We start from the raw sequence: 8616 nt of genomic DNA on the forward strand, positions 1-8616 counted from the left end.
CTTCCCTAGTTCAGTGAGTTACTATTACCACTTACCACATGCCTAATTTACTTAAATGTATAGGCAACCATGGCATGGTATGTAGTGCATGTTGGTCATATGCCTGGGATTTATCGAACCTAAGAAGATTGCTATGCTCAAGTCAATCGCTACCTTGGTAATTTGCACAAAAAGTACAACACAGAAGCTGAAGCTTTGAGGGTCTACTATAGTCATCCAGCCTACCTTGCAAACCATGGTAACCGGCCTACTATGGTTCAATGAATGCAAACCATGGCCATCCGCTGGCACTAGAGATTGAAGAGAAGCCACCTGCCAGAGATGTGAAGATTAGGAGAATTGCTCCTTGGTCTTGGAAAGATGTCATGCTTTTATTTATGGCTATGGTCATTGCTTTTCTTATTTGGAAGTTGATGTGGGCTTAGTTTCATAGAACAGTAGGTGGACTTTGTTGTATGTGGACTTATTATTAGACTTTGCATTAAACATATTATATATATATATATGAACATATGCTATTAGTAGTTGTCCGCAGCCAAAACTAACCACGATCGTGTCACCGCCATGACTCATCATCGCCTGTTACCCCATCGTCGAAGAATAGATCGACAACAAGAAGTGGCCGATATTGCTAGGACGGGAGAGCTGCATGATCTGACAAACGGTGACGGTGTCAATCAGGACGGTGAGAACGAGCAGCCATGGACCCCATCCGGCCTGCTCAATCTAGGTCAAAATGACCAAATGGCCAGGTAACTTTGGTATCATGTGACTATGTAGCCACACATGCTAATCAATTGAGAGGGTCTTAGCTTACTTGGTGTCTCTAGCAGGAGCCTCCACCGGCCGAGGAGCCAGAGGGTTTGGGTAGCAGGAAGGCCAAATCCAAGCGAGGCATGTCAAAGATTCTTGTTGGTAGGAATGCACACTGGCACATTACCGAGTTCGTTGAATTCGGGGATCCACTCTCACTGCCTATAGCTTTGACCGAATACAAGACTATCGTCGGGTTACTTGTTAGGGACTTCATCCCGATTAGGTACAGGAAGTGGATTGGGAAAGATGATGACCCATGGAGGGTTCCCAAAAGTGAGAAGGGTTACATATGGGATGTCAAGATCCCAGAGTATTTTAATTTCCCAATGGAGTATGACAGAGAGTTAGTCAAGAAAAAAGTAAAAGAAATCATGGGGACATGCTTCAAGAATTTCAAGGAGACATTGTACAAGAATATTGTCCTCCAAAATAAAGAGCAAGATTTTGATGGTGGACAGTTTAGCAAGCAGAAGGACTTCTGGCAGGATTTCAAGGAATACAAGTTATCTGAGGAGTACTTAGAACTGAGCAGGAAGAATAAGGAAAACTGGCAGAAAGCAACAAATCCTCATCATCTCGGCTCTCGTGGCTACACCAAAAAGATACTAGAATTTGAAGCAGAACTTCAAAAGATGAATTGCCTTGCTGAGGAAGGCGTTCAGGTTGAGACCACTGATTGGGAGCCTAGATCGGTAATATACTGTATGGGGAGGAATGTACGGCACGTCGAGGACGGGAGCTTTTGCTCCACAAATCAACCCATGAGCGAACTCATCCAGAGGATCTCCTAGGTAACTGAGGAGGTGAGGCAAGGGACTCACACTTCTAACAGGGAGAAAGACATGCTCACCCAAGCACTCAGAACTAAGGAGCACCCTAGTCGCACTAGTGGAACCGGTGTTGTTCCTTGGAAACTAGCATTCCTCCAAGAATCTAACACTTACCGAAGCCGCTCGAGGTGTAGAGCGGAACAGGAGATAGAGTATTTGAGACGACTAAAAGAGATGGAAGACAGAATGGAAGCATGGATTGAGGCGACTGTTAAAGCGCGAGTCGAGCAAATTTTGTTGTCCAAGGGCTCAGGAGTACCACAAAACCCTACTACTACTACCTTTAGCCCATAGTTTAGGGGTCGCAGCAGCTACGGATTGACCCCGCTTGACGAAGAAGAGACGAATGTGCCTCATCCAATGGACGGCATCACTGAACCCATCAATGTTAAGTTGTATATCCATTAGGAATGGACAAAGGACAAGGTGGCGCTTGGCCAGGCCTGGCCTGCTGGAGATGGGACAATTAATGGCCGCCCAATTCCACAGGGGTACGCTTGCGTCACCATTGATAGAATACTTGATAAAAAGTATAACAAGATACCCATTGAGTACCCGATAGCAGAAGACAGGCCGAAACTTGGTCAAAACAAGGGCTCTCAAGTGGCCTGGCGTAAGCGCTTCATTAAGCTTGACCATCAATTGTCCTTTGACGATGAGGATGACTACGAGTCTTCGCCCACCCGCAATGATCACTCACCATCTCCCAACAGAGATCACTCCCCTCTTCATCCAGAGCCATCACCCCCGAGAAGATAGAGGTCTCCTTCTATTCCTCCTCGTCCGACTCTATCTTCATCAGCCCTGAGAAAAGAGACTCCTCCTCCTCCATCTTCATCAGCGTCGGGAAAATAGAATTCTCATCGTCATCCTCCACCTCCTCCTCCTCCACCTCAGCCCAAAACAAGATCAAGGACATCCTCGCAGTCGCAGAAAAGGTCCTTGGATTCGGTCGCTAATGCTCCCAAAGTGGACCAACAAAAAAGAAAAAGACTGTTAAGTGACAGCGTTACCACCTTGATGAAAGAAAAATTTATAGCACATATCTCGAAGGAAGATTGTGTTAGTTTCTTCAATCTCTGTGCCTCACTGCCTTCGTTTTTGTTGAAGTCCGAATTCAAAAGGCAAACACATAATAAATACGCTACAGCAAGAGACGAAGAAATACACAATAAAGATTTAAGGAACATATAGAAGTACATCGAAGAAAACCCACGATTAACCATGGAAGAGGCCGCGAACATCTATTATGATGTACAAGGGATGGGAACACCGGCAATGAAGTATGAAAGGGGCAATCTTTTGGTTCCCGATCATGAGTATAAAAATCTAACAACATATATGCGCCAGTTACATGAATATTACATGGCTCAAGCAACAAAGACGGATGACTTTGGTTTTGAGGTTATTATCCATTTACCACATGTTTTCCATTATCATAAAGAGAAGTTTGATGTCGAGTGGGAGTGCTTGTTCTAGCTATACCAGAAATGCTCTCTCGATGTTCAAATGTTGACATTGTGGACTATGTAAGTACCCTACACGCACGATATTACAATTAACTACTCTCTCGAGACACAATTTGTTAACATTTGAGCACTGCCCATGATTTTATGTACACTACTAAATTTTGACCCTATTGCATCATGTCCCCTTGCATCGAACACAAATCTGATGCAATAGGTGGCTGCTATTGCATCAATTTTCAAAATACGATGCAATAGGTGGTCGTTATTACATCGAAAATGAGTTGGATGCGATAGTAATTCATGTCGATGCAATAGGTATGATCTATCGCATCATTTCAAACATGGGATGCAATAGGTAGAAATTATTGCATCGGACACATTTGGTTGCGTTAGTATTGATTTTTTGATGCAATATGTAGGTGGTATTGCACCGGTTTAGAATATGGATGCAATTAGGAAGTACTATTGCAGCGGATTTGTGTCTGATGCAAGGTCACCTTGCGACTGAGTAGCTTGCTGGTGGGACCACGTGTAAGTTATTTTTTTGAAATAAAATTGACTAACTTGAAAAAAAACATCTTGCGACTGCCCAGCTAGCTAGTGGGACCACGTCTAAGTGAATCGCTAGTTGGTGGGACCACGTGCAAGTTAATTCTTTTTTGAAATAAAATTGAGTAACGTGAAAATAACACCTTGTGACTACCTAATAAGTGAATTGCTAAATTTAAGAAAAATGACACGTCTAAAAAGTGAATTATTAATTATTTTTTGAGTACTCTTATTTTTTTTAAAAAAATAACAGCTAGGACCACGTCCAAGTGAATTGCTAGTTGGTGGGACCACGTGTAAGTTAATTCTTTTTTGGAATAAAATTGACTAACGTGAAAATAATAACACCTTGTGACTACCTAATAAGTGCATTGTTAATTTAATGAAAAATGAGAAGTCTAATAAGTGAATTGTTAATTATTTTGAAAAAAATAACAACCAATGTGAGGGGCAGAGGAGTCAAACCTGTGCCCTTAGGATTGTCCAAATCGTGGACAAACCACTAGTCTAGTTGCATGTTGTTGCATGGACTAGTATATTTATTCTTTTATACTATTATCTAATCATGTTTTGACTTTGTATGTGTATTTACGTAAGGAACATCTATTTTGTGCGTGCCATACCTAAACAATATATAAAATACCGAATATATGTATTATATATAGTAGTAAATAAATGTATATTATATATTGATGAAGTATACACATTGATACGGTAATACGGCGGGAGCGGCCTGATGGGCTCCGCTTGATGGGCCTGGCTGCCTGGATACCAGAACGTAGAGGGATATGCTCGTCTGCTCGGTACCTATCCGGCCGTCTCTTTGTGTGCGCCTTCCGTGAATACGCGTGGCCGATCTACACTCCTTCGTATCCCCCTACTGCATGTGTTGTGCGGAGTGCGGACGTGCGGCTGCGGCGGGCCGGCGACAGGCGCCGGACGACGAGCGACCAGGGACTACGAGCGATAGCATAGTTGAGTGCAGGTATACGTCTCCGGTCTCCCTATTAGCCTGCTCGTTTAGTCAGGTTAGGTTTCTTTTGTGTCTCTCAATCTCTTCCGGTCTGAACGCCCTGACTCGTGCAGAACTCTGTATGTCATTTTTTTCTCCATACAGTTGGGTTTTGCAATTCATATACTCATCTATAGACATGTTATATTTATAGCGGTTAAAAAAATTTAGACAACAGACTACTATATCTCCAAATTATGGCAACACTTGGCTAGATGCTGACGCGACTATTTATGGCGGTGGCCTTTATAAACTCGCCACACCTAGAAACTATTTCTGCCTCTGTAGTAGATGATGGAAATAAAATTCATGGTGAACACCAAGTTGTTGGAGTTTTTTCATATATATGTTTGTTTTTTTCTTTTGTTATGCTTGAGATAAATATTACTGTTCTTGCTGCGTATTGAAATAAAGTGCTGCCCTAATTTTCTATTTTTGTTACAATATTAATTGGTAGCAGTAGGTTGTTACAATCAATCATATTGCTATTTACTTTGCATTTGTTTCCAATCCGTAGCATGTTTATTTATCTTTGCGTGTGTTTGTCAGGTCTTCGAATCAATGTCACACCAGGGTAGTAGTTGGATGCGGCTGGATAAGGCATCTGCAGAGTGGCAACAAGGATTAACAGATTATCTTGATAGCACCTTCGGAGGCAGCTCTAAAGGAGGAACGGCACCATGTCCATGTTCAGCATGTCGTTCCATGTCATTTAGAAAACGGTCGGATGTTCAGAAGCATTTGCTTCGGAAAGGTTTTGATGAAAGCTTCATCCGAGAGCAGGAAAGTATATGTGAAGGTTCGGCTATTGATGATGATGATGATGTTGATGATAGGGCTGCTACCAAAGAATTATTACATTCTATGATCAGGGGTACTATACGTGGAGAAATCGATGAGGAACAGCCAAATGAGATGGCAAAGAAGTTCTTTGAATTGCTAGAAGAGGCCAAGAAGGAGTTGTTTCTAGGCTGCACGGAAGCTACCCAGGTGTCTTTCATTGTCAGAATGTTTCAGATGAAGTGCATGTTTGGTTGTAGTAATGCTTGCATGGAGTACGTACTTGGGATGTTCTTGCTTATTCTTCCTAAAGGACACTGCCTCCCAGATAGTATGGAGAAGATCAAAAAGGTTGTTAGAGATCTTGGTCTAAATTATGAAAAGATAGATGCATGCTATAATGATTGTGTGTTATTTAGAGGGAAAGAATATGAGGGCCTGGATAATTGCCCAAAATGTGGTGAGACAAGGTGGAAGCAGTCTAAAAAGGTACAGGATGTTGGCAGTAGTTCTGGCTCAGACAAGCGTGTTCCACATAAAATCCTACGGTACTTCCCACTGATTCCACGGCTCCAAAGGATATATATATGTCAGGGACTAGAGCATCATATATGTGTTGGCATAAGGAAGAATTGGTGGATGATGGAAAAATGCGACTTCCCGCGAACTCCAAAGCATGGAAGCATGTGGATGCAACCTATGAACGGTTCGCAGAGGATCCTCGTAATGTCAGGCTTGGTCTGGCATCTGATGGATTCAATCCATTTGGTATGTTGAATGTGTCATACAGTTGTTGACCTGTGATTTTAATTCCTTACAATCTTCCACCATGGTTGTGTTTGAAACAATCGTATTGGATGTTGTCGATGATGATACCAGGAGCGAGATCGCCTGGTGTTAGCATTGATGTATACTTGCAGCCTCTAATTGATGAGCTCAAAGTTCTTTGGGAAGAGGGTGTCAGAACATGGGATGCAAAGGAGAGGAAGAATTTTGATTTGCATGCAATTCTACTGTGGACAATTAATGACTTTCCCACCTACTTTTTTTGACATCATGGTACATTTGCCAGTTCATCTAGCTGAAGAGGCTTCACTTGGTGGTCCTGTATGCTATAGATGGATGTATCCTGTGGAGAGATATCTGCGTACGCTAAAAGGTTATGTGAGGAACAAAGCACATCCTGAAGGCTCAATAGTGGAGGGATATATCACAGAAGAGTGCATGGCATTTTGTGCTGAGTTCTTCAAAGATATGCCAACTCGCCCAGAGCGTCATGAAAGCGCCGCAGTGCCTGAACCACCATCTGGTTTGAGCGTTTTTGGTGACCTTGACTACAGTAGGAAAGGCTATAGTTTCGAGGTCTTGGACGAATCCGAGATGCTGAGAATAAGGCACTACATACTCACAAATACTAAGGAGTGTGCTATTTTGCCTGAGTGATTTAAATTTAACATTTCAGCATGCTATTTTTTTGTTCACATGATATATTGCTAATTCTTTGCATTTTGTTTGGTCTGCCCACTGCAGTGTTCATAAGGCTTCACTAAAGAAATATAATCCGCATAATGTTGAGAGAAGACACAAGCAGCAATTTGTTGGTTGGTTTGAGGGCAAAGTGAGTCACCAGAATTTTTTTTTGGTTCATATTATGATGCACGTAATGAAAGCATCTTATTAATTTTTGTTAAATGGAAGTACAGACCAAACAAGAATATGACCAAGGAAAAGCTAGTGAGGAGATGTACAACCTTTCTCAAGGACCAGATGATATTGCTCGTGTATTCAATAGATGTTTCATCAATGGCTTCCTATTTCGTACGGTGTCGGCAGAGACAAGCTTGATCACACAAAACAGTGGTGTCCTTGTCAAGGGTGATGAAAGTACGGGTAATATGGACTGGTATGGAGTTATTAAGAAAATTATCTCTCTACAATTCACTGGTGGAAAGGAAGTGATGATGTTTCAGTGTGATTGGTTCGATGTCCCCGCTCCAACAAAGAACAAAGGTAAAGGGTACAATAGAGATCAATATGGAATTATAGATATTGATACTACCTGTCTCAGATATTTAGATGATCCCTATATTCTGGCGACAGAAGCAGAGCAGGTGTTTTATGTCAAAAACGCAAAGAAATCAAATTGGTGTAGCGTTGTTCGAATCAAACCAAGAAACCTTTTCTCCATGCCGGAATCAGCTAGTGTTGAAGAGGAAGCAGAAATTGATGTTGACTCATTGCTTGTCGGGGTGGAGGACATGACTGTTAGAAGCGACCAGGGGGGACTTGATGAATTGGCGACGAACGAACATGGAAGGGGAAGCAATTGATACTTCTGTTATTGAGAAAGCAATTGCTCAATCTGTACCAGAACCAAATGATGAAGATTTTAGTGATGAGGGTGAAGAAGATGTTGACGCATATGTTGACGATGGAGTTGTCGCACCTGCCGTTGCCACAGATGACGAAGCTGATGATGATTTTTTTTGTTTAAGTATTCACAATTTTTCTTGAATGACATTTGGATGTTCTTAGCTGATCAACAGCATGCTTATGTTAAAACGTGCGTTTGTGTGTGTGTGTGTGTGAGCAGCAACTAGCAGGTTGGGAAGCTGAGTTGTTTACGATCTCAGCTATTGTGGGTCTAATCCTCCAATGTGCTGGTTTCTTCATTGGGTTTTGCTCCTATAAAGTCTTCACAAGCTGCTCGCTTGAAGAGGGCTGCAAGCGTCCTGTATCTGCGCTTTGATTAGTAGAGCTGATTGTCCTGGATTCTGCAATTTTGGTATGTAAATGCCCAGTCCAGCAAGAGTAGGGCCTAACAGCTGTTGTTCAGGTGGAATTGAAGCATCTACATAGCAATTGACTTCCTGCGGGGATTGTTGTTGTTCAGCCATGGTAGTGGACTGTTCGTCCAACTCCTCAAGTTGAGTGGTGGTCGTTGGGTTTTGATCATCACTTGCAAAATTTACAAGTTTCGTACCTTGTATTTCAGCTGCAGTTGCATGGTGCACTTGCCATACAGTCCATGTCTTCTATTTGAATCTGTGCTCATTTAGCCTTCAGAATAGCAGAGAGATGGGGGTCCTAGGCTGTAGCTATTTTCCAGGCAGATTGGATAACAAGACTTTTGTTAACACGCCTATGCACACCCTTCAGG

Source organism: Miscanthus floridulus, chromosome 16 (assembly GCF_019320115.1).
Source record: "Miscanthus floridulus cultivar M001 chromosome 16, ASM1932011v1, whole genome shotgun sequence".
Lineage (NCBI taxonomy): Eukaryota > Viridiplantae > Streptophyta > Magnoliopsida > Poales > Poaceae > Miscanthus > Miscanthus floridulus.